Source organism: Falco punctatus, assembly GCF_963210335.1.
Source record: "Falco punctatus genome assembly, chromosome: 4".
NCBI lineage: Eukaryota > Metazoa > Chordata > Aves > Falconiformes > Falconidae > Falco > Falco punctatus.
Window position 1 is genome coordinate 42803533 of NC_137583.1, and position 25965 is coordinate 42829497.

Here is a 25965-nt window from a genome sequence, read left to right on the forward strand (position 1 = left end):
GAAATCCCTCACTTTCCTAGCCTCTTTTTTATTAAAGATGTTTTACAGAAGCTCAAGAATACCACATAGAGAGGATCTGCCAAGCAATCAAGTCCTAGCATACTGAGAAGACAAACTTACACTCATAACTCACCCCATCAAGCACTTGGTTCCACGTTCAGCCAATTTTGTGTCAAAGATAAGAGAAAAATAAAGAAGAGAGCATTATCTTCTGTCCCAGGAAGGGGTGTAGCAGAACTCTAAGGGAGCAGCAAACCCAGCTGCTGCCAATAAAAAAAACAGCTGAACTCCCTTTAAGACAGCCACACACCTGTAATAAGGAAAGTTGATAATTTAGCCACTTAGTACCACAATTTCAGTAAACCTGACACAATCCCTACTCCTGAAGTGCAATGACTACTGCTAGAAACTTCAGAAGAAAGCTTCCTCAACAAATGATTATAGATTTTTTGGGTTTTTTTTTTACATTTATTTAATTGTTTTTGGGTTTATTTACTTTTAACTGGAAAAGGGATGACTGCTGTAGTGGATGGCATTATTCTGTTTACCCCCTTTGGCAAAGAAGACACTAGCATTTCAGTGCCACTTACTCTGTCGCTTTTCATTCTTGTTCCTCCCAGCCATACAGACTCCCACTGCTTTCTGCTTGCCTTGTAAATAAGTATTGTGACTCTCTCTAAATAAGTATTGTGTCTCCCAGCTAATGGTCAGGCTCCAAAGTTGACAGCCAATTAACCATCTTTTGGCGGCTCTTGAAGCGTGTGCCTTCTGCCAACATTTGAACCCAATCCATTAAAATCAGCTTTTGCTAAGCACAGATGTTTTCCTGATTGCTTTGTGCAGACACAAGAGGACAATGAACCTAGCTGCCTGCATGTGAGTACGTTTCCCAAATGTGCACTGGCCTTTCTATGTGAACATGCATTTCATATGGGAACAGACATGATTCCAAAGGTGCAGTGTACTTGTATTCATTATACAAAGAAAATCAGAACACCCCCCCCAAAAAAAAACACATTTAAAAACCTCTTTAAAATCATCCTACATTGCTAGTTTTTAATTTATTAAAAACAAGAAAAACTTTCAGCACATGGACCACAAACACATTAGCCCTAGGCAATCTCTTAATATCTATAATTACTTATTTCTCATTAAGAAACAGATAAACAATTCAGAACATTTTGTTATTACCCTGTCACAGCTAGGAAAAGGTTTTTACATTAACTATTTAAATTTTATGGTACTGTATGCAATACTTTCTTCTTTGTTACAGCAACAGAAGTAAAGGACAAAGGAAAAATTATTCTTTCCAGCAGAACTGAATTCTAGACCACACTTTAAGTCTCAAATGTTATGCACTCATGAAAGGATAATAAAAATCTTTAATAACTCCATGGAAGTATGCCCCAAAGGAATGAAACTTAGAAGACATGAATAGGTCATCTAAGGGAATTTCTTCATGTTTGAGACTAGAGAAATGTTGACAGCTACAAAGCAGTAGTGACTATGCACATTATCCAATGATGTATTCACACAGAATACTTGGACAGCCCTGGGAACCAGGGCAGAAGCTGGGAATAAGCAGCCTCAAGATGCACCTTCTCATTTTCTAACACTCTTCCTTTACCAAGTTAACCTACCATTCTCAGCTGTGTGGCCTCAAATGTACCCTCATCTTACTGGCCTTGCACCTAGGGTTAGCAAACTCCTTTAGACGTTTTCTAAGTCCTACCTAAGCTGCATGATGTTTGCAAAACAACTAAGTGCTAAGTTGCATGTTGCTCAGATAATATGGGAACACTGATATACATTCACATTTTTTTTAATGTTATTTTCTTTTGTCTCCCCTGGGAGCACAGCTTCATTGTGTTTTCCCTTTTATTTTGAAAACATACTTAGAAAATGGGAAAGAAAAACCTTTTTCTCTGTAAAATAATGTCATAACACTAGCTACTGGTAAAGGATTGAGCTAAGACCCTGCATACAACATACAAGCACACAAGTGGGCACACACAGAAGCACTGTAGGAATGACTGGGAAGGTGAGCAGCACATTTTTTTTTTCTCCTGCTGTGTTTACTCACGTACAGTGATTCACTGCCATGTTTTTACATAATGACTATAACCAGAATCAATTAGTTTTCCACTTTTTCCTCGGATCTCCTATAACTCCTATAAGTGGTTATATTCATATAACCACTAGGCAACACCATCAGGAACCAAACACACTGCATGTGCTCCACACACACTAAAGCTTTTTTCAGGTTTACAGAAATCTAGTAAAGATGCCCACCTGAGAAGACCACCTAACTGAAGGACACCAAGTCTTTTAAGCAAGCCACACAGTCAAAACTAAGAGACACGTGAGGATATTGCACTAGTTCAGATGAAGGCCCCACTGAGGTCAGTCTCCTGTCCTCAGCAGTGGTCACAAACAGACCTCAATGCACTTGCTGCTTCAAGTGCTTCATTCACTTTAATAAAGCCGTGACACATTAGACAGTTTATAAGAATTCAGTCTATTTTCTGGGCCTGACCACAATTTGGGGGATGCTTTATAAGACAGAAATGTGCAGCAGTTGGCAGGGCATACATCAGCTTCAGTCATACTCAATCTCTCTAAGGCCTTGGCGAGGGTACAAGAGCCCCAGCACAAGTATCTTACGTGCAACTCAGTTGTGGTGTAGGACACTTCTGCTCTTACTGCAGGCCTCAACAGTCACAAGTACTGGTGCCAAGGAAACCCACTCCATTTAATTTAATTTGCCAGAAAAAATGGCTATTTATGAGAAGTTTCTCTTACTACAATAAAGGAAATTTATTATAGGAATGAAGGCCAAATCCAATAAGACCTTGATATTCAGATCTTCTATCATGGTTCAATGTACCATGGAATAATTGGTAGCATTTCCATTTTGCAGGATTGTATACATGAATTAATAAAAAGTTCTACTTCTTGTCAGAGAGCAAACAAACAAGATATCAGTCTAGAAAATGATTCAAAGGAAGTTTAAACTTTAAACAATACCTGTTTTATTGCTGAATCTTTTGGTGGGAAGCCCTAAGAGATATGAGTAATTCTTGGTGTATAGTGAATTCCATATCAAGTTTATAGTTTGAAATTATTTTTCCTGGCACCTATTTGTAATAGAGATTCCAACAGCTTCCTAGTTAAAAAGTAATTTAAGTATTACTCATATTTAAACACTAGCACTACTAATTTTGGATGCACATATTGATAACTATCTGTAAATGAATGACTACTGCAGAGGAGCTGATAGTGCAGCATTAAGAACAGGTGTGCTCGTTCAAAAGAGTTCTCAGTGTAAAAACCAAAAGTTTCAACCAAAAAGAAAAGGCATGTTTTTGAAGTGCAGAACACTACTACATGTGAGGTTCATAAGGGAGTCTAATGAACAGATACAGCTTATTGAATCAATAGAGTCTACAGTGAATTTGCCAGAGTATATTCCCACATATCATTAAAAGGCATTTGTAAATGTATCCAACAAAGCAAAAAGTTACTTGCTTTTTCACTAATTTTTCAGATTTGTCCTGCCAGATTTGGCAAATAATAAAATTCAAACAAAGGCCTGTGTTCACATACCATATTCATTTACATTCACATTTGGCCAGGGTGCCATAAAAATCGGGTTATGATGTTAATCAGATAGGTACCTGAGCATTTAGAACAATTAGAATTTTATCATCATAGACTTCACTTTTAACTTGAAATCAGTTCCATTTTTCAGTGGCAAACTGGGAATTTTGTGTTCAAATGGAAGCACTTCAAACTAATCTCTTTTAAAGTGTATAAACATGGCATACAACCAAACATACATTATTCAATTTACAACAGGCTTGGTGCCAAGCCTTACTGACGGGTATATGGACAGTTGTCTCTTTTCGGCCAGAAGGTTATTAGAAGTTAGAAACAAAGAGAAAACTGGAATTAGTAGCAGGGAGAAAAAGCAGACTAGAACTGTGGTGTACTTGGAAAACTGCATGCATACAGGGAAGCCAGAGGCTGTGAGAGGATGCAGAATGTTCTGGAAAGAAAAATGCACAGACCTATGCAGGCAAAGGCTCCCTGGAGGTGTCAGACATGTAGAAGTCAATAGAGACTCTTACAGGGGTAAAGCCCAAATGAACCGTAATGTAGAGCTTTCCTTCATTTCACCCGGTGACTTTTAAAATCTTTAACATTTCTGGAGAAGGAAATTCAAATCTGAGTGCAACATCAGATTTCCCTTGAAGACAACTCTCTTTCTCCTCCTTCTAACATCTCTATAGCCAAATATAACAGGAAAAAAAGACACTGAAAAGCCTGGTAAAGTGATTAAGCACAGTCAATCTGTATTACTACCAATGGGTAGAATTTATTATCAGAAATAGTCACTTTCCTTCTAATCTTCACTTATTCCTAAGGCTTTTCTACGTGGTCACATCAAACAGTATCAACACTTAAAGACATTTGTATGATAATATTAATTCACACACAATTCGCACCATCTTTTGATCGGGATTACTTTGATTATTATAGACAAAATGGTTTATATTAGATTTTTCATACCCTCAACACCACACTGTGGAATTGTTTGCTCACCTAATTGCCGTGAAAAATCACATCAGCTGGAAATAGTACTGGTAAAAAGATCTTAAATCTGATTTAAAAAAAAAAATAATAATCACTCTTCCTACAAAGAAGGACTGAAAATAGATAGGGCAAGATAAAACAAGAACATTCTTAAACAATTCCAGTGACGACACCAATGACATAAAATGCTGTGGGCTTCTCCTAGAATGTGCCAAGCTGTTAGGTTACAGTGAACGGTCTAGAGACACTACAACCTCCTAAAACGCTATTCTTACAAGCTAGACCTTCACCATATTTTTAGGATATTAGTCAGCATATCTTTAAGATATGCTTCATTGTATGTTTTGTGTGCAGGTGAAGCACTGCAGCCTAGTGACCACAACATAGGACCAGGACTTAAATTCTGCTCTTTGATGCATTTGATATGTGACCTTATGAAAAGTCTTTACAATCAGTTTGCAACATGAGGACAGCTATGCTACCTCTGTTATAAATGACTTTGAGATCGACTGACTGAGAAGTGCTCAAAAATTACCATTGTGAGAGAAATGTGGCATCAGCCATGGGCACACTTTGTAGTGCCAGGACGGCATGCTGTCAAGGTACAGCATGACAGTGTGACCTTCTGGCTAGAGGAAGACTGGGAATGGAGAGTCTCTTGTCCTGTCTCTTTCACAAGATGCTGTAACTTTGCTTGTAGGATCTCCACAGAAAATCTAAGCAAGAATAAAGCACTCTTCCAATTTATAAATGTACCTTTTTTCCTACTTTGCACACACAGGTTCTCATATTCTGGAGGCGTAGGGAAAACAGCCTGAAGAAAAAGCTTTTGGCTTCTGGGTGTTCACTTTCCTGCATGCTGACCTCTGAGATTCATGGACTTGGAAGGCTCAGGCTCCGGCCACTTGCTCTGCAGACCTGGCTCTCAGCCAGCGCTGGCTGCAGACGCCACTGGCCCCAGCCAGGCCTGTAAAAGATTGCCTGTCCACAGGCTAGCTCCCATTCATCTTGGGAGATGGGCAACACCTCTCCTACGATGCCACAGCCAGCTGGCATCTGAGGGCACCCTCCAAAGCCACCATCTTCTGTGAGAAGCAAAGCCAGAGTTACTACGGTGTACTCATGCCAGTGCAAAATCCTTTTGAACTGAACCTGTGCAATACAACTCAACCTCACAGATTTCAAGTCTTACCTCAATAGAAAGCATAAGGGCAGATGCAATCTCAGATCCACTTTCACATGCCCACATTAAAAGCACCAGTAACACCCAGCAGCTTCACCAGTTACAGCGCATTAAACAAAGGATTGCAAACAGGGTTTTTTTGTTCCTTTTCAAAGGAAAAGCAAACAGCTGGCAGATGGTCCACCTTGAGGCCTTGCTCCGAATCAGAGACAGTGCATCATCAGGACATAGCTTCATTTGCTGTGGCAAGCACTCAGCACCTCTGAAAACAACATAAGCAATTTTATAAAGAGAGCCAACGAGAGATTGTATCAGAACAGATCACACAATGCTCATGAGCACTTCTCAAAGAGCTGGAGCACATAGCATCCCACAGCAAAGGGGACACCCATCCTGTCACCTCCCAGCACCACGTGCCAACAGCTACCTGTCTCTGCAGCCTGATGCAATCTGTGGAAGTTCTCCAGAGGCAGAATGGACTCATTGTTGTTATTAAACAAATTAGGGAAAAGATATATTTTAGACTTTTCTTTAATTTTTCGTCTGAAAATCCGTAATAATACGGATAATATAATAAAAGGATTAAGATTTGGTGATTAGCACCTGAATAATAAAAAGTAATTATTTTTGAGCCAAACAAGGGAAGAGTATCCTGGGCAATTTATACTGGGTAATTAAGGTAATGAATACTTGAAAGTCTACCAAATAAATAGTCCCTAAAAGTGTCGTTTCAACAAGGACATGATTGGAGGCAGCACTAAAGAGGACTGAAACAGATACAACATACCTGTTTCAGACATATTTAAAAAAGGCATAAATCTCAACATGTAGCTGTCATCTAAATTCGTCATTGAATAGGGACTGTTCTAAGTTTGTTTACAGGGGCAAATCTACCATCAAATTAACTGGCATAATTGTACCAATATCACCAGTATCACACTTACTTTAGATGCTTTTTTGTTTGGCCTGTCTTGCACCAGTGGTATCATTGGACGAAAAATGGACTCCTACAGTGTTTCCACCCATGGACAGGCAAGCAGATGGAGGGATCCCAGCATAAGAGTTCATCTAATATGCTCTCCCCATTGGGACGCAAAGGCAATATTCCACCTTTCAGTACAGCAACAGGAAAAGAGTGCAAAGCATGGACTAATGTTTCCAATACCACGGCTCAGCAGGAAAATAGAACAGGTAAAGGCTATTTAAAAAGTGTGTCCTGCCACAGAGCTGTTGTGTACTGAATCTAGTACTAAATCAACCCAGTTGTATTTCCTATGTCCTCCAGATCAGCAGGAGTTGCTTAAGCAGCACTCTTTAATGCTCTAACACCCAGCGTGGGCAGTGACTCATCCTTCTGAATCCATTCGGGTGCCTTGGCCAGAGAAATGAAATTGCAGTTGCAAGCTTCAGCAAGCCCAAACATCGTTATATTTTATAGCTCCCCTCAGTCAAATTACGACCATTTCTTAGCACAACTTGAAAAGGGAGTGACTCTTCCTCAACACAGAATGAAGGGAAAATACAGCTACAGAGGAATAAGGAGTCAACTTGCATGGCCAGGATCCATCCTTGCACCTGGCTCAAAGACAGGAACATCCCCACATCACTATAGCCTGGGAACAGCGTAGGTCACATAACCTCGCTCAGTGAAATAAAAACAGTGATGTGGGCTTAGCAAAGATGCAATATGTCTCCCTGTGAAAGGACTGTATTTGTAAGTTTGAAGTTGATAATATTTGGAGGTGGAAAGTTGTTGGATTTCATATATTCCTCCTTCTAAAACATAAAGTTGAAAGGACAGACTGCATTGAAATTTCCTTAATTAAAAGCTAACTGCTTATAATGTAACCTGCTTTACCAGGAGAGTCTTATCTCCTGATTAATGAGAAAGCATTCATCTCATTGGTTTTCACAGCTAAGATGAATCTTTATTATATAATGAGATGTCTAACAAACATTAGAAGAAAATTCTAAGAAGCAACAGAATATTCACTTGCACATTTGAATGCTTGTATCTACTGGCCAGCTAACCAGTTTGGGTAGGTTGCCCCATGCTAAGAACAGCCTTACAAGATGGGGGAGAAGAGGCTTGAATTGCTTAGAAGCCAGTTTTTGGATTAGCTGCAGTTTTGTTTCAGTTCTTCATTCATCTTCGAGCCTCAGTTTTATATGACTTCTTGGTATGGTGTCCAGTTTGGAGTCTGGTCATGACTGATGGTTTGGAATGTTTCATACATGGACTTCCATCTTTGCTTTAATAAAATGCTGAATTTGATGGAAAATAATTCACTAAGCCTCTTCCACCTTTCCTCATCCTTCCTTTATTCCATTTTGTTGATTGATCAGAAAATTGATGCTCCTCACAAAACTTGTCCCTACATTTGCACACTCCTGTGATTGTAAGGATCTGGTTAAAAATTCTGCATGCCTGTTTGAAAGCATAATGAAGTCTATGATTATGTATTTTTGTCCCAGCAGTTCACAAGTGTTGATGAATCGTCATTAATACTTTCCGTAGAAATACAGGAGAAAATAATCCTGCTATTTCAGAAAATACCTTGGGTTTTTTTTCTCACATAAGCACAGGCTATAATACTTCAAGTAATTTATTTCTGTGAAAAAAAATCATATGCTAGGAAAATAATTTAATAAGCTAAACAATTAATCACTACCTAAATTCTTTTCTAACTGGCAGTTAATATATTGCTGAACATTTTTCAATTTGTTTCTGGAAACAGTCCTGCAGGCTCCACTATTTGCAGGCAGTAACAGCACTCACCTTCAAGTATTCATCTTGACACAACCAGTGGAAATGTGCTTTCTGGTCTCTTCACCTCCTTGCTGTGCACTACACTCTGCAGCACTCACCATTCCATTCGCTGTGAGTTGATTCCCAGCAGTTTCTCATCAGGTACTAAATCAAAGATAAAACTGGCAAACATAAGCCATCTTAAGAAAAAAATGATGGTATTTTATCTTCCTCTTAAAGGCAAGTATAAAGTACCCTACAGTAGGAAATAGTCCTATAATCTGATGTTATGCTTTACATAAAGTAACTGTAATTTTGGCACAAAAATAAGATAAAATGAACCGTACATAGAAGTTCCACTTAGGTTAAATGGCTGTGATCCAATAGGAGCAAGAAGAAACCGGCAGATTGCATTTGGGAAAGAAAGCATGAGGATTTATCTGACAGTGATATTTCAACAACTTCATCATGAACTGTCCCAGTGTTAAATGTTAGCTGTTTTTGCAACAAAGTGGGGAAAGTGTTCCTTAGTTAAACAGCAGATTTTTTTTCTTTCTTCATTTAATAACAAATAAATTAGGAGGAAGCTTTTGTTTTTCATCAACTTGACAATTATATCATTGTTTTTCTGGAAATAAGAGCAGGTGGCATTTTCTTCGTGCCAGCATATGCATGTGTGAGTTGAATTGTCTCTGAACTACAAGCAATAACAAGTTACTCCTTGTGCCAGAAAGCAATTAATTACTGCACTGCAGCCAGGTTAACCTCGTGGGTGGAAGCCCCTATCACACAACACATGGCAGCCGCAGCTTCTGCACTGAAGAAAGTCATCTCTGGGGTAACTGCTTAGACACTTCAAGGAGTAGACCTGACCTCTTAGAAATAAACCACCTAATTTTGTTAAAAAGAACTGTCTTTCTAACCATCTGGAAAAAAAAACCCATAGAAATATAGGGTGCAATCAGAACACTGTAAATGGATTATTTGATTTTAGTAACGTTCAAGAGGATTTAAGAGCTAAGGCAACTTACCACTCTCATACAAATGACTTTTTGGCAGCAGCTTCTCTCTATTAGAAACTCCAAAATCTGCTTTGAATTGGAATTTACAAGATCGGCACAAAACTAACTTTTCCTAGAAGAGCAAAACCTACTGAGGGACCAGAGAAAACCATTGCAAACACTCTCAGTGGTGAGGTAGGAAACTCCAAGTCCCGTAGGAAACATCGCTCCCTCAAAGCAGCAAGCATAGTGAGGGGGGCAGTGGAAGCCTTAAAAAAACACTTCTGTTTTCACTAACAGAGTACCAAATGTTGATAAACTGTCCAATTAACTACAAGGATGAAAGCGTTTTTTGGGGTTTTTTTAAGCCTGCTAGCCAGAAGTCCTCCATAACTGCACCCAAATGTACAACTATCATCTTCTCCTACCTCTTTAGCAATGTCATTCTGGTTACATAAACATGCTGTGCACACTGAATTTCACATCACTGATGTTGTTTGAAGCATGCCATAACATTTTCCAGCCAAATATAAATACCACTTCAACTAATATGCATATACATATATCTTCAGTATGCAGTTAAAGAGATGCAATTATTCACAGCTGATAAGACTCTTGTTCTAAAACCCTCTACATGAAAGCAAGAACAATTTGCGTTGCAGGGAGACTTCTCCCTTTCATCAGTACTGTCAATTATAATTCCAACATTATGTAAGAAACAGGAGAAATTGGCTCTGATCTGGCTAAAGGTTAATAAATGCAGTGGTTCAGGGAACTAGAGCAGAAGAATACTAATGGATCCTGCACCTGGAACGCAGCTTCCCTCTTCATTCTAATTAGCTTCTCCCACGTCAGTGCATTTACAGTGCATTTGTGTCCAATGCATTTATGAAATAATGCAGGTCTTTGGCTTCAATAAGTCAAGATCAAGTCAACCAGAACAGAGTGTTAACAAAAGACTGACCCTGTTATCACTACTTAGATCACATAAAATAATATTGACAGCTCTTCTGCTCCTCCATCCCCAATGTAAAAAAAAAAAAAAAAGCAGCATTTTTCTCAGGACTACTTCACAAATACATCTTTTTTATTTTCCTATGTTAATATTTTTAGATTTCGCTGTAAATCTTCTTATCCACCAACAGGTAACAAAAAAAATCGCAGCAATGCTGCATTTCTTGTGAAACCATATTCTCAACAAAACCTGTCATAAAACTAAACTCAATCAAAATGCTATAGCAAGAGATTTCCTGGCATTGGAGTGGTCAGGAATACACACCATACATTAAATTAAATGTATGAGGGCAAAGGCAAGGGAGAGACTTGAGGAGTGATGAACTGCTCATCTCTCATAGTGCCATCAGCAAGTGCAACACATTACATGCAAGACACGCACAGGATGGAATGTGGCTCCTTCTCCCTGTCCAAGTGTCCTCCCCGGCAGGAGCCTGGGGTCACTGTCACGCAGCATCACAGAACTAGCAGTTGGCTCTTGCAACCCTTGCAGCCATGACATGAATATTCTCTCCCAGACTCTGCTCACCAAATTACACTTAATCAAGCACCTGCTTTTTGTCGTTACTACCTCATCAGAAAGTGTCAAAGTGAACTGGTCAGAGAAGTTCAGACAACATTTTTGTCATGAGGTGTGCCACATCATTTCCTAGTTCTCATTTTAGGTCTTTAGCTCTATAAATAACGACTCCCCAGAGAAGGAGTGCAAATCCAGCTCTCCTGGCTGACCACTGGTGTTTGGAGACATGGCCTCCACCACCAGGTGAACATTTTATGATTCATGGATCATGTTCAGGGGGAGAGACACCACTGGTATAACCAAAAGTGGTTAAGGTTATAGGCACATTAAATTAGGTATCAAAGGGAAAGTCAGTGGAGAGAGTCTGGGTTTGATAAACTGCTTGCCTACCAGCACTGTCAGAGTGCGTGACATGGTGCCCTTCAAATCAGGCAACCCTGGGAGGCAGCAGACCTCCCTCCCTGCTTGCTGAGGCTGCCTCACACCAGGCAGTGACCTAACAACAGTGGGGCTATGGCCAAAGCTGAGGCATCACCCTCCAGCCCTCTAAAACCCCAGAAAAATGCATGTATTAGAGGCAGGACTGTTTTCTTGATCTGCTTTCTTCTTCCAGGACAGAGAATCCATTTATTCAGTAATGGGAAGGGGATGATTTTTGCAGACAAGATGCAGAGAGCATCAACCATTGCCAAAGCGAAATTGAATGGAGAAAACCCACAGCAGCAGCAGCTAGTGCAGCTGCCAGCATCCGCTGTCTGCTCACCTCTCAGACCATAGTCTCTCTTTTCAGGATTGAGGAGCTGCCTCCTTTTGCGAGGATGGCTTCTGCCAGCATAGCAAGCCGATTCCAGATACAGAGGTACATAAAGCAGCAATTCAGTGAGTCCCAGGCATATTTGCTCTCTCGAACAGTAGGGCAGGGTGTCTGAAAATGGGATAGTAAACAGGATCACAGCTGAGGGAAATGCAGACCTTCAGCCGGTTCCCAGGCATGGGCATGAACCTACTGAGCAAATAAATACTTACTTCTACAGTAATTCCTTCCATGTGGCAGTTAGATATATAAACCAGCAGCTTTGGGTAGGGGCTGCTTCAGGAGGAACTTCTGACTGTTGTGAGCATGTAATAGGTATTCTTGCCCTCCAAATGGTTGTGTTAAACCTCTGGAAAGGTTTTTTTGGTAAAGTGTGAGATATAAAGCTTTAGCTCTATATACCTGGTGTTCCTAAGGCATTTGACCAGGTATTTTCAAAAGGGTTGCAAGCTAGTGGCCAGTGCTATGTAGAACCAAGCTTTACCAGTGTGTTAGATCACAGCCTAAACCAATGGCAAACCATCAGTAGCATGCAGAAGTATTTCAAACATGCATTAAAAATGTTTTGCTTTACCTCTTGACAAATAAAAAAAAAACCAAACAAAAAACAAAAACAAGACATCTCCTGCCCATATTTACCTGATGATGTCAGCTTGTGACCTGCCCCATCCAGCAGCTGGTTTCTGTCATCTCTGTACTTGGGGTCCTCAGTTGTTCCTCTGTACCTTCTTCCAGGCATGTGGTGAGATACAATCACACACAAAAGTTCACTCTTTGCTATGAAATTAGTCACTGCTGCCATTGACACAGATACTTCCTTGCATCATAATGTTTAATACTAAGGAAAGATTAATTAAATTTTGTGGAACTCTGGCTCAGGTGGCTCATTAGAGACTTGTTTGCTTCTTTTTATTTAAATTGTCATTAGTTTGCATTGTTACATTACAAGTTGTAGCCACTTTCCCCTTCTTGCACTCAGCAGATCAACTTAGATGCTTCCAGTGTTGTAAACAATGCAAGTTAATTAGCCCAAGTAACACTTGCTCCCTCCAGAAGTGACTTTTTCTGTGGTGTACTTCCTGCCAAAGGAAACCAAAAGCCTCATAAGCTTCGAGGAGGAGGGATGGGCTGTGAAATTCCACTTGGAGGCACATATTCACTCTACAGAGTCAGTACAACATGCATCCCTCTGAGTGAGAAATCCCACTTCTCCCATTGTGGGAGGTGGTGAAAATTTCACATAACACAACTTACATGTTTTAGAAGCCACAAACTCTGGAGACACTTTCACGCAGCTGGATGCAGTCACCAGTGCTGAGAAAAAGTGAGGACCCTGTGCTTATGGCTATGCCTCCCCCACGGCCACTTGCTGGGGACACCCATCACTGTGGCCAGAATCGCCCTTGTCCGACCCACTGCTTGGGCTGCTCTGGCACGCACATGTGTGCTGCTGAGCAGTGACCTGAGCAAACATAACTGACTGGGCTGCGAAACAGCTGAGGAAAAAGGTAGTGTCAAGAAATATTTCCTTTTTAATCTGAGTACAGCCCATCTGGTTCATGCCAGAGTGCTTCTGCACATGGGCAGGTCAAACAGAAAATTTCCTCAGTCAAAACATGGCAAAAATACAGTTGTTCAGTCATGAGTGTGACAGACCCGCTATGTCGCTCTTACAAACTCGATCAAATGTCTCACAGTCCTTTGGGCTTATCCCACAACTCGAGGCCTGGATGGCAGACGCATTTTCCATACGATGGCCCAGATGACGGGCCACAGCCCCAGAGATGGCCCATTGCACAGACAGCTCTCCACTTCACAGGGGACGGCGAGCCAGGGCAGGGAAGCCCACGTTGCTGCTCCCCAGCCTAGCCACACATCAGCTTTCCTAGCTTCTCTGAACGCTATCCTGCCAGTTTCTCCCGTATCTTCTGGTTTGGATGTGATGAGCTACTACAGGGGTATAGGACCCCTTCCCTCTTCAGATACTTCATCTGTCTCTTCCCATGTGCTCAGGCCAGCCTCCCCAAGATGCTCCTATCAGTTCTTGTCACAGCCCACTGGACAACTTCAAAGATGCCCTTTGAGTCGCAGCACTGTCTGCAAGGTTTCAGCTGAGCAGGCCTGGCCGCAGGGCGAGTGTTGGAAGGAAGGGTCAAAGTAAGGGCTTCAGTTAAGCAGGAATTTCTATCAGCTTGCATTTTGGTGGATGGGTTTATGTTACCTAAAATAACTGAGCAGACAGGTTTTGATATGAGAAATCCATCAAAATTGCCCTGATGATATGCATGGAGGACAGATGAATGAGAGCAGGAAACGTTATTTAGAAAAGCAAGACATGAGTCCATAATGGCAGAGAACAAAGGAGGAATGCATTTCCAGGATGGGGTGTTACTGGAGAGTTGCTATGAAATATGATTAAAAGCTGGTAGAAAATACAGGCTGTGCAAAACTGATGTTATCAGGTTCAATTTCATTTCAGTCATTCAAGGTACTGAATTTGAGTTTTTATAACAACCAGTCAGTGGTCTCAACAGTTTTCCCTAGCTGAACGTTTATTATCAGGTTTTTCAGATTAAGGCAAGAATAGTGAGCAGCTCATGTTAAAATACAAAGTTATGAGCACATTTTTCATAAGTTATAAAAACTGTATTTTCCAAGCTTCAAGTTGTCACATTGCAAGGAAAGGAAATTAGAGTGTAAATCCATTTGCAGCTGCACTTTATTCCAAAAGTAATCATGTGGGAAAACACAAGGAGTTTAAAACATCTACTACATAGTACACTCAACAGGTAAGACATCCATGCCAGAGAAAACATTTTCAAAGTTTTCCAGCCTGACACAGAAGTCAGTGGAGTCAATGACATCCTGGGTACCTGCCCGTGCGATACACACACTTTAGCTTTTCTCCTACACTGCAGACACCATCCGACATAAAATCTGACAAGGCCTTTCATACCCACTGCTTACAACCTGCCCTGGCACTGTCTGAACTGAAAGGTTTTTCCCTGCGCAACCTGTCCTATTTTTTTTTTTTTCAGGATCTGAATTTAGCGTTAGAAGAAAGAAAGTAGTTCATTGTTCGCAGCCTAACTGATGTATTTCTGCACCAGCACCTGCGTAGACAGCTTCTCTCATAGGTATGAAAGGACATTACATCAAGGATGGCTGAACAGAAACCAGTCCCTCTGATGCTCCACCACAACTAGGACAAACCTGATGCCAACAGGACACCCGCAGGTAAAAGCATGTGTTCCCTTGCATGAGGCTGAAAATTAGTGGCACATCACCTGTGGACAAACCCCAAGGCAGTCCTGCCACTCCCACCCGGTGGTTTTCACTAGGTCCTCAATTTGTTGGTTGTTGTTGTTGATGTAAAACAGAAGAAATATGTATTTGCAAATGGGTGCCAACGTTCCCAAATCATTTAAAGGGCCATGATGTATCTGAAGACACCATTGCCAGAGTCCACTGTGTATGTGCGGTTCCTAAAAACTTATGATGCTGCCTCTGTCTGTCAGGAGACACCACAGTGCATATTCCCAGGAGGAAGTAAGGCATCACAGGAGAAGGAGTACTGGGGAAAATAAAAACAAAAAAGAACTGGAAGAAAAATTACGTATTGTTTATTCTAAAAACTTGGTTCTTTGAAAGAAAACCATTTAATTTTATTGAGACCTAAATGTCTTGCCAGCTAAGAAATTTTGCACGAGTCTTTTTTTTCCCCTCTTTACATCTGATTACAGCAGGGTGCCACATGTTGAACCAACCTGCTCAGGCTTCATCATATTTTACTTGAAATTATCTTCCACAGAGCTGGAAAGTTGAAGCGAATTTCCAAATGAGTTAGGCTGCAGTGAATCAGCTTCATTAATGTAATAAAGCTTCAAAGTAGAGAATTTATTCCAGCTGTAGCAATCAAAATGTAAATAAGTACAAAAACTCAAATAAATCATCCAAATATTTGGGGGCATTATATCACTTTTGGGAGGTGTAACACTTACACCAGCACATCAGGGAATGGAAAACTGGCTCACTCACACTCAGGAGATTCATCTGAATCAGATAGCAATGCTATTGAATTAGATGGTGCACAGCAGGATGGCACTAGACCTCCCAGTATCCAGACCCTAAACCAATAGTGCTGTTACATAACGTTCTGCATCATCTGTTATTCAAAATACAGTAATTTTATTCAGCAGTTGGAAGCATTTATCAGTGTAAGGAGGGCTTTCTTCTGCTAGCTGTATGGCCCGAATACTGACTATTTTCCTTATTTAACGGGGAAATTTGAGTGGAGTGCTGCTAGGTTAGACACTACACTAGTAGCAACTGCCATGTAGCTGTTCCATCCTGTCCCCAACACTGTCACACTGATAGCTCCTCTTTCTGCACCAGGAGACAAGTCTCAGTAGCAAATAGAACTTCTTACTCACAGTTTCAGTACTCATGAATCCAAATTTTTTTTTCCTTTAAAACAGCTATTTGATGCTTTATTTTCTGCCAGTGGATGGTCAGCTTGTGTGAACCTGTTGAATCACCTTCCTCCTGCTCCTCCCTCTCATCTGCCAGTTCAACAGAGGGCTCCATGAAGAGATGCATTGGGCTTTTTGGCACAGGCTGTGCAGGGAAGGCAATTAAAAGACATCACAATATTAAAATAGAAATGTCACTGTCTCACATCCACAAAGATATCTTTCGTTTGATTGGTGGACCATTAAAATACAGGCCCTTAATGGAGATATAACTGGCACAAAGATCATTTTTGGAATATGAATCCACTCTTCTGATTAAATCTCCAAAACCATTATTACAGGGCTTTTCTTTTTATAACCTATCTCATTAAAAAAATATTTGGATCCCTCTTGTTATAGTTAGTTCAAATTCTCTCATTAAGTCCTCTTTTACGATCATTTTTCTCATGCTGAAGTTCTTAAGGGGAAACAAAGCTATTTTCTCCAAGGGGCTTTTCCTTTGTGCCCCTCGTAAAGAGGACAGAGCAGTGATGTTCAGGACAGCTGCTCTGCACTGTACACAACCAAACAGCCAGAAAAAGCAGTGAAAAATGAAGCCCCCAAAGGAAACACATTCATATTGATGGGTCCCTGAGGATGCTTCAATGATTTCACAGGGGTTTAATGAATAGCAGGTGTCACAAGTGTGGTACACTGAAAATATCACGTGGAACAGTCTTTAAACAAAAGTGATCTAACAACATAGCTTATACAAGGTTAAAAGAAAATGAAGTTTCTGTGTAAGATCATGACAAACCATCCAACAAAAGTCAAAAGGACTAGCATTCTCCATGTATTGCTGCCAATTTCAGGTCCACAGTTTTCAAAGTGGTAATTCCTTCAGGTGCTCACACTTCAAATCCAGCTCCTCAGTATGAAGAACAACATGGTATCAGTCCTGTCAAGGATTTGTATTTGTCTTGTTGTGGAATGAGACCAGTTTGGAGGCTTATCTTTGTTGTTGTATTTCATCCTAAATGTTGGTGGCTCCAGAGATGTGGCCTGCTTTATTACACCTCTCTGTGCATTAAGCTTCTGATGACAAATGGTCAGATATGGTGAAGTTATGCCAATAGCCTTCAAGGTAGGAGAAAAACTGGAAATTAAGTATTTTTAACTATTTTATTGTTGCAAAGCCAATTGGCCTCTGCCAAGGCTTTAGTGTCTGTTCCATATGAGAAAATGTCAAAAGACATTAACTCCAGCAAAGACCTTACAAACCGAAGAGGAGCTGGAAGGAAACCAAAGAGGTGAAGTGATGCACAAGATTCCATGACATGGTAATGCCAGGGAAACCAGTCTTTGAGATTCCCAGTCTGGCAATCTGTTTTGCTCCCAACAAAAAATGAAGCAGGACTTTCATAAAATCCTACTGTCAGGGAGGCAAAAGATTTTTGTCTTCACCTAGAATATACTAGCAGCGTACAAATGGACCAGGTAACCCTGGTGCCTACTGCTGTCAGGGTCTGTTCAGCACACACAGGCAATTCCTCTGGCCTTACCAACCACAGAGCCATCTCTCCCCCTAAAAATCATTCACATGGTTGCTGCTAAAAACAGCAAATAAGGGTCTATATTGGAAGCATTGCATTCACCTTAGAAAGGATTTGAGAAGCTGTTTCTTTAAAATATGCGCACACACACAGAGTCACTAAAATATTGGCAGCTTTGGCTTAGTCTCAATAACAGTCACATTTCTAGACTGCTCAAGCCCTGCAGTGCCTGGTAAAAACTAAGAATCCAGGACCAAGTTTTCCCCAGGATACACCAGTATGAAGAAGCCAGTGGGAACACTTCACAATTAGGAGGATCGAAGCATTCCCGGGTTGTAATTGGTCTTTGTGCACATCAGTGCAGCTGTTCATGCACGGGCTGCCGAGCCACAGTTACTCTGCATGCTCACCGGGGTAACAGACTGCAGCTCACTGAGCTAATTTGTATTTAAGCCATCGAGGGTTGCCCTTCTGTAAATAACTAAATTTCAACTTCCTATCTAAAATCATGAGATTTTGTTGTTACAGCATTGAGGCAAATATGGTACAGCTTTTCAATCTGAAGCAGTAGCCCATAGACAGCAAGACAAGCATCACTCTGCAGATAACCTCTCATCCTACTTTCCCTCTCAGCCTCAGGAAGAAGAAATGTTTCCACGGAAGTATGCAGAGCCAGCTGGGGAATACACTGGTGTGAGCAATGAGCTGGCAGCTCTGGTTCACATACACTCCAATCTACCCACCCACAGCACTGAAATATGTAAAAATACCACGATCAAATAAGGCTACTTTTGCCATTGACTCAATTGCTTCCTGTGAGACCGGTTCTGTTACCTGCATAGAGCTTCCCAAAGAAGTACACTTGTGATTTTTTTTTAAAACTGCAGTGTAAAAGAATTGAAGACGTGTGCCATTTTCTCAAGGCATCAATATTTAATACCTTTCTTGATAACCTAAACTGCAGGTTTCTCATTCTCCAACTTCAAAGCATTTAGTGGTCTAACCTAGTACATCACATTACATAATTAAGCCTTTTTTTTTTATGCTGAACATTAACTCTGAATGTCTTCTGCACATGGAATGCAATACCACAACACGTAGGCATCCAGGCCACAGAAGTATGTAAATCTGTTCAGCATCCCTTAAAACACACAGCTCCTAGGCCTAGCCCTGCTCTGTAGATGACCTGTCATTTCTTTGCTCTTCCCAGCCAGATTGATTTGAAGATCTAAAATGACCTATCATACTCAAATATTAAGGAAAAAATACGTTAGTGTTCAGAAACGCCAGAAAATAAATACACACAAGGAGAAATAATTTAAGCTATCCAAATGTTTTGAGTGCAAAAATAACATCTGAAAAAAAAGGTTACGGATGTCGTTATGCTCTGAATACTGAAATCATCTTCTCATTGCAGAGTGGCAGTGCAGAAATAAATAAAATGTTGGTTTTTACAGGGTTTTTTTGACAGAAATAGAAAATAACATGGAGACACAATGCTTTTAACTAACACACTGAAATGTGCTGACCATGCAGGTCTGGTTCAAGGTGCAGCTCACACTTCCATGATGTTCTAGCAGGGACAGAAGTCACAAAAACTCTTAGGAGTAGATGGAGGGAATGGGAAATAAGAAAGAAGATGATAATATCAGAGCTGTTTACTTCAGAGAAGAGATACGTGAAAGCAAACAGAAGTACAAATATAGTTAAGGTCACACTGGGTGCTCTGTTTGCTAAGATGCATCTGTTAAGGTGCATCTATGGGCAGGAACAGCAGTGGATTTAAAACTGAACAAAACAGGACCCGATTATCATTGCAGCATTTCTATTTTGGGTAAAAATCTAAATGGAGTAACAGTTTGAGATTTGAATTTTCATTAAAAACCAATTATTTTCTTGGTTGGTTAAGACCTACTGTGAACTCTTCTGGCAGGTGAGAGGCATAGTCAAAGAGATAGCTACCATTTTTTGCAGGGTGCTTAGAGCTGTCTAGTCCTATTTGAAAGTTTCTCCTATAGCAAAAACCCTCAGCATCATCCCCACTCCTATTTTTAAACATAAGCTTTTCACACACATTTACATATGAAATAAAAAGGGTAACAGGAGCTAACATGCACTGCAGTTTTCAAATCCCATATTAGGAAACACTCACTGTGGCCAAATCAATGCAATAGCAGTTTTGTTCCTAGAGAAAAATCAAAGTTATTCCAGTCATCCTAATTCCTACTACTTTTATCCTCTCCAAGGTACCCAAATGGTTCTTCTTTTATAACTGCAGTAAAGGAACTTGGAGGCATGTCAGCTACCAGAAGAATAATACAATTTGCCATATTTCTCTTGCTGGGAAGGAGAGTAAAATCAGCATTGTGATATTGCGGTACCACTGCAGAAGCTTTTTCTTCATTTGGCAGACCTTCCAACTGATAAAACTATACCTGCTCAGAAACTGGGAGCAAAACCTGGCCAAGGGTTCTGTTCTCCCTTGAGCATAAATCCATGCCTGTTATGGTTCCTACTTGATTTGCTTTTCCCTGTGCAGGACAGAGGGAGAGCTGCTCATAACCAAGCCTCTGAAGTGCCAAACATCATCAGTCTCCAAAGTAATCAGTGGAACTACACACTTCAATAATGAGAGGGTCTTAAGACTTTCAAATCTGGTTAATATTATATTTTCCTTCTCTACAGTCCTGTGCTCAGGTTTTCTGCTCTTTGTATTTTTCATAGCTCTTTACCTACATTGTGCAATGTTACCAGCCTGACCGCCAGTATGCAGCATATGTGGTCTTTGAAAAGGTTCAGTGATCTCACTAGACGTGTCACGCCCAACTAGCAGGCTAAGGTCCACTCTAAAAAGAGAGAACGAAACCACCAGACCTTGTGCTTTTGCAGCACAAAGGGTTTTTTAAGGATTATTGCTGCTAAATTACACCTGGAGCTGCATGGAAGACACTGGAAAATGTCTTTGACCTTACACTAACCTTGTGTAAACAATGTTAATCATGATTATCTTCTGTGTTACAGTCCCCTATTGCCTATTGCATTGCTAAGAAACTTCAGTGCATTATAATTATTGCCATAGTTAAAGAACAATAATCACTTACATTATAAACATAGATTATTTTTAACAAGTAAGATTTAGGCATGCTGATTTAAACAGAATGCAGTCAACCTCTGTTATGATCATTCTGTGTAAGCTAACCAGTAGCAAATAATAGATAAATAAATAGTCAATAAATTATCCCCACAGAAATCCCTTGGGGGAACCTCTAGACAGAAATGGGGAAATCAATGCAGAGACCTTCAGTGTATGGAACTGCCTTTCTTCAGTGGAAAGAAGGACCGAGTTCCAGCTGTGCTGTACGTGGGGGATGCCTGCTGAAGCGACTGCCAAGTGGGAGGAGAATAGCAGTGGCAGAGGATCACACGGTAGATTAATAATGCAATTTGTGGAAGCCATGGTTTGAGCTTTGTACTGCAACAAATCTGCGAGGGGAAGCTAATGCTGCCTGTAACCTGTTGGAAGAAGTAGAGCCAAGTGGCTTCTGTGATCAACGGGAAAAGTCAGCCCAATGAGTAGGGTGGATGGTATTTCTGTGTATATAACAATGAGCAGACTTCAGCTGTTGGCCTTAAAACAGGGTGGTTTGTGTCCAGATTACAGGAAGACACTTGTGGTCACACCAGGTGAGTTGCTCCGGTCGCTATGAATGCTGCTGGCAGTGCTATGCACAATATTAAGGACTTAAAAAGCTTCCATCACCCAGTCACCACTTAAATTATTATTTATTTTTTTTTAGTAAACAAAGTCTTAGAGGGCTGATAGTTGCCATAGACACATCAGCAAAGACTCAAAAGAACGATCTGGGAGAATACGACAGTCTTTGAACCAGATCCCAAAGGGAATCATAAGCCGAAGCGGAGATGACTCATAGATGCACAGAGAGGAACCAGCTACGCGGGCAGGTGGAGCTGGGAGGACAGCCCGGGTACAAAACCAGCCCAGCTCTCCAGCCAGAAGGCAGGAGTCACAACGGTGTTTCCAGATCGAGTCGCACGGGCTGTCCCCTGCACCACCCAGTCCCTATAGACTCCTGTTTCTTTCACGTGACTGATAGACTTGAACTGGGCCTTTGATGGAACACCACTGCAGCCACCCAAAGCTGTTCAGATCGCCCTGCGTTACTGTGCAGAACAGCTTAGCCTGTCCATTGCATAAAAATGAAGATTCAAGTTCAGATCAAGATTCAGTAGCCTGGGCACACTTCCTTTTGTTTCATGAAAAGGGTCTGTTTAGACAAAAATAGGGGAGGGTCCCTTTAAAATGGCTTTCTAGCAGAGGACAATAAGCCCAGCAGTCTTTACTCATTAAAAACCTCATTAAGAAAATAATTCCAATTTTATGTCTCTCATATTATCTGTGCAGTCATGTTTATCTTGGGAACAAATAGATGGGACTGTTCTGCTGTGAGACATCTGCAGGCAACCTTTCACCTCCTTTCTGTTATTTTTATATTCAACATGAAGCACATTTATCCAAACAATGCTTTGGATTTATATATTGACTTCATCCCACTGCCTCAAAGAACATTATTCTGATTGCCAGGGGTTTGTTTATGCCCATTTTGTGTAATAAAGGAACACTTTCATTAGCTGATGAGAAATCCTGGAAAATGGGGTTCTGCAGAACCCCTTAGGAGCACCGTATGAACCTTGCTCCTTTAGCCCCCCTGGCCAGGCAAATGCTTATATCCCAGAAAATATTTTAATTGCTCCACTAAACCCTCAATTTTGTTTTAAGTCTTGGTTAACCAGAACATTAAACAAGCTTGCAGATACCAAAGTCATAGGAGATGTGAGACATTTCTGCCATTTTCTCCCCCGCTGGTTTGCTCTCCTCCATCCTTACCTGATCAACCTCCAAGAGTGCTGCCACACCAGGAGCACTCCACACCTCCAGCTTTCCCCAGGGATGGCATCGTTCTTGCAGGACTACCTCCTCCTCCTCGGGCTGGATGCCGCCTCCACAATCCCCCAAAGAGCTGCTGCATTTCTGCAGCCGGGACCACCTCCTCCTGCAGGCCCACCAAGATTCCTGCACTGGTGTCTCTCAGAAGACAGTGAAGCTGCAGGTTGGCGGGGCAGCCTCAGCTCGGCTCCCGCGGCTCCTCTGCTCAGGGAGCCTCATTCAAAGCAGACTTCTCGCACTGAAAGAATTTTTCATAATTGTCATTTCCATGAGTTAAATTAAACTGGGAACATCAAGCACATACTGTCAGCTTTAGCTTCAGGTACCTTCGCCTTTAGGTAATCCCTAACAGCAGAGGATGGCCCAAAGCAGGCGGCCGTTAACACCTTTCAAATCAAACCAACGGCGAACAAAAACCCACAGGTAAGCCTTATTCATGGATGACGCTTCATCTCACACCATTTAACAAGGAAGACACACAAGAATGATACTATTGTTCATTTTCATATCAATTGGCAGAAATTATCTTTATTAGAAAAATGAATTTTTCATCTATTTACAATTTTTACATCATTTTATACTTGGCACGTGTGTTTTCCCCAAATAGTTATATACATTTCGGTACACACAGACATTCAAGTCCCCCATTCCCTTAATGTTTTTCTACATCTTTAATAAAAATTAAGAACACAATACAATTTGTAAGACAACCATAATTGTATATTTCTCTATCATAAAAAGTTTGAAGCAAACATGTATTTTTTTTAGATATGTTTCAAAATATTTATACAGTATTAGCACTCAGTCATGCACTGGGTTAAAACACGGTGGTGGGGGTGAAGTGCTGTGAGACGGTGTGCCTGACGTGGAGGGGAGCGTGCCCCCAGCTCCTCCAGGCTGCGCAGTGTGCCGCTGGGGAGAGCCCCCCACTGGGGAGAGTCCCCCGCCGGGATCCCCACGGCGAGGCAGAGGGTGCAGGGGCAGCCCTGGCTCTGTAACACGGCACTTACAGCCACGTGTGTACAGACACTTGCGTGTTAAAATCCCTTTCAGTTTGCTAAATCTCTCCAATAAACCATGTAGTGACTGGAATGTCAAAACTAGATTTTAATGATTCTCTTTTTCCCCAAACTCTTTCTTTTGAAGAACTCATTAGACTATGAATTTTATAATGAAACTCTGGATTTTCTTAAAAATTGATTATTTGATGCTTGATTCTATTTCACTGATATTCCTTTATTTCTACTCTAACATCCTGATTTATTTCCCCAGGTGTTAAGAGGTCTTCAAACCTCTACTGTTCTTTGCTAGCAATTGGAAATTTATGACTTACCCTTTGGTTTGAAATATTTCACTCTTGAGAGTGTTACAGTAAATGGCACTAGTGAATAACAGAAGCGATACGCTTTTTAATCTACTGTGTACAAAATCAACTGGTTCCAAGATTTCTGGTAAGATGTTATTTATGGAATGCAAATTTCTTCTATTGCAATGTAGATTAGTGCTCCATGTAACTAGTACAAATTAGTACACTCGGAGTTTTTTCCTCCATCAGAACAAGGATACTTTTCCAACTGTACTAATTTTCTTTCCGAGAAAAAACTTAAATTAATATTGTGAATACTTATTTTTTCAAGATAAAATGAAAATAAACTGATCTTAGGATGATGGCTGAAGATCCAATATTAATTTTCAGCTACATCCTTTTTTTCAGAGTTGAACTGCAAAAAACTTCTAATCAAACTGATAATAGCAACGCATTACCTGAAACTGTTAATGAATGGTTGTAGAATCATTGTCACTATGCTGAATTTTTGTCTTGCCCCTCATTCTCCCCCAAAACTTTATACATATACATATATATAAAGCTTATATATAGCTTATATATATACATGTATGTATACAAACACTAATCACGACAACACACGAAATTTACATTATTCAAGTAAACAGGTAAAAATGTTTTTAAAAGGGTAATTTGAGATTTGAAAACATTTCTGGTGGTTTTTGTTTAGCAGCACAGAAATATTAGTATTTCATCTAAGCCAGCAAAAAACATTAAGCAGGATGAAAGAAAGCACAAAATGCCCTTCAGGTTTAGCGTAAATTTGAATCTGATGAACTAAAAATTGACATTATTAACTCACAGGTGAAGTGCTTCTGAGAGAACCTGAAAAGTATGGATGCAAGTTGTGCATAAAAATAGCATACTTAGTTAAGAATCAAGTAGGAGTTTGCCTAACACATTAATGAATTCTGGTGGTACCTTCTGGTTTCAACAGGGAAGACACAAGCTATACTGTGCATGTGCACGTGGGCGTGAGGTGTGAAGACAGAGAGATCAAGCTGTTCTTCATCAGTGCAAAATGGACGTGCTGAAATGAATAAGACTATTTCAAAATATTATAGCTGATATCAAGTATAAACTGTAAACAGTTCTTATTAAAAATTGCACTAGTGTCCTTCCTAGCTTCACATCATACATGACACAACTTCCATACCTTTGCAACATGAGGTTTGGTACTCTTTTTTTTAATTCTGAGCCTGATCTGCACTGAGGATCTGCTCGCCCATTGCTCGCTCACACATCCCTATTTAAGTCAAAAGGTGTTTTGCTAAGTTTTGAATCCAGACCTAGGCCAGGCAAAAAGGAGCTAACCAAAATTTTTCTTCTTGCAGATGAAGGACTTGGAACCAAGTTCTTTTCCAAGACACACTCATGATGAACTGCAGACAAAACTTGACCATACAGAATTTTTGGTTTCTCAGTCAAGGTTGAAAAATTAATAACTATCCAACACTCCCTTTGGAAAAAAGCTCAGGAATTACGTCAAACAAATGATTCCAAGGTATTTTTTTGTCATAAGGTTTAGTTAGAGCACTGTAAATTTAGAAAAGAAGCTGAATACCACAACCACCTCTTGGTTAAAATCTCCACACCGTCAGTAACAACGAGCTCAAACACCTGTGTGTTGAGAAAAGTGACCACCAAGCACCAGGGCCGGCCACCGCCGCTGTGCACCCCGGGGTTGCGAACCGCCCAGTCTGCAGGGCAGAACCTGGGGCACACACCAGCTGGTCTTCCCTGGGAACTTCCATTTTACACACCCTTCCTCAG

The 25965-nt window shown here is 40.7% G+C and overlaps 1 protein-coding gene across 1 annotated transcript in view; it reads right to left on the bottom strand.

Moving 5' to 3' along the window:
* The window catches only part of GRIN2A (glutamate ionotropic receptor NMDA type subunit 2A), a 219652-nt gene continuing 193687 nt past the window's right edge, over positions 1 to 25965 (bottom strand). The window contains exon 14 of the mRNA XM_080386783.1: positions 1 to 25965. This exon is cut by the window's right edge and continues 4542 nt beyond it. The gene's annotated coding sequence lies outside the window, so the exon portion shown is untranslated.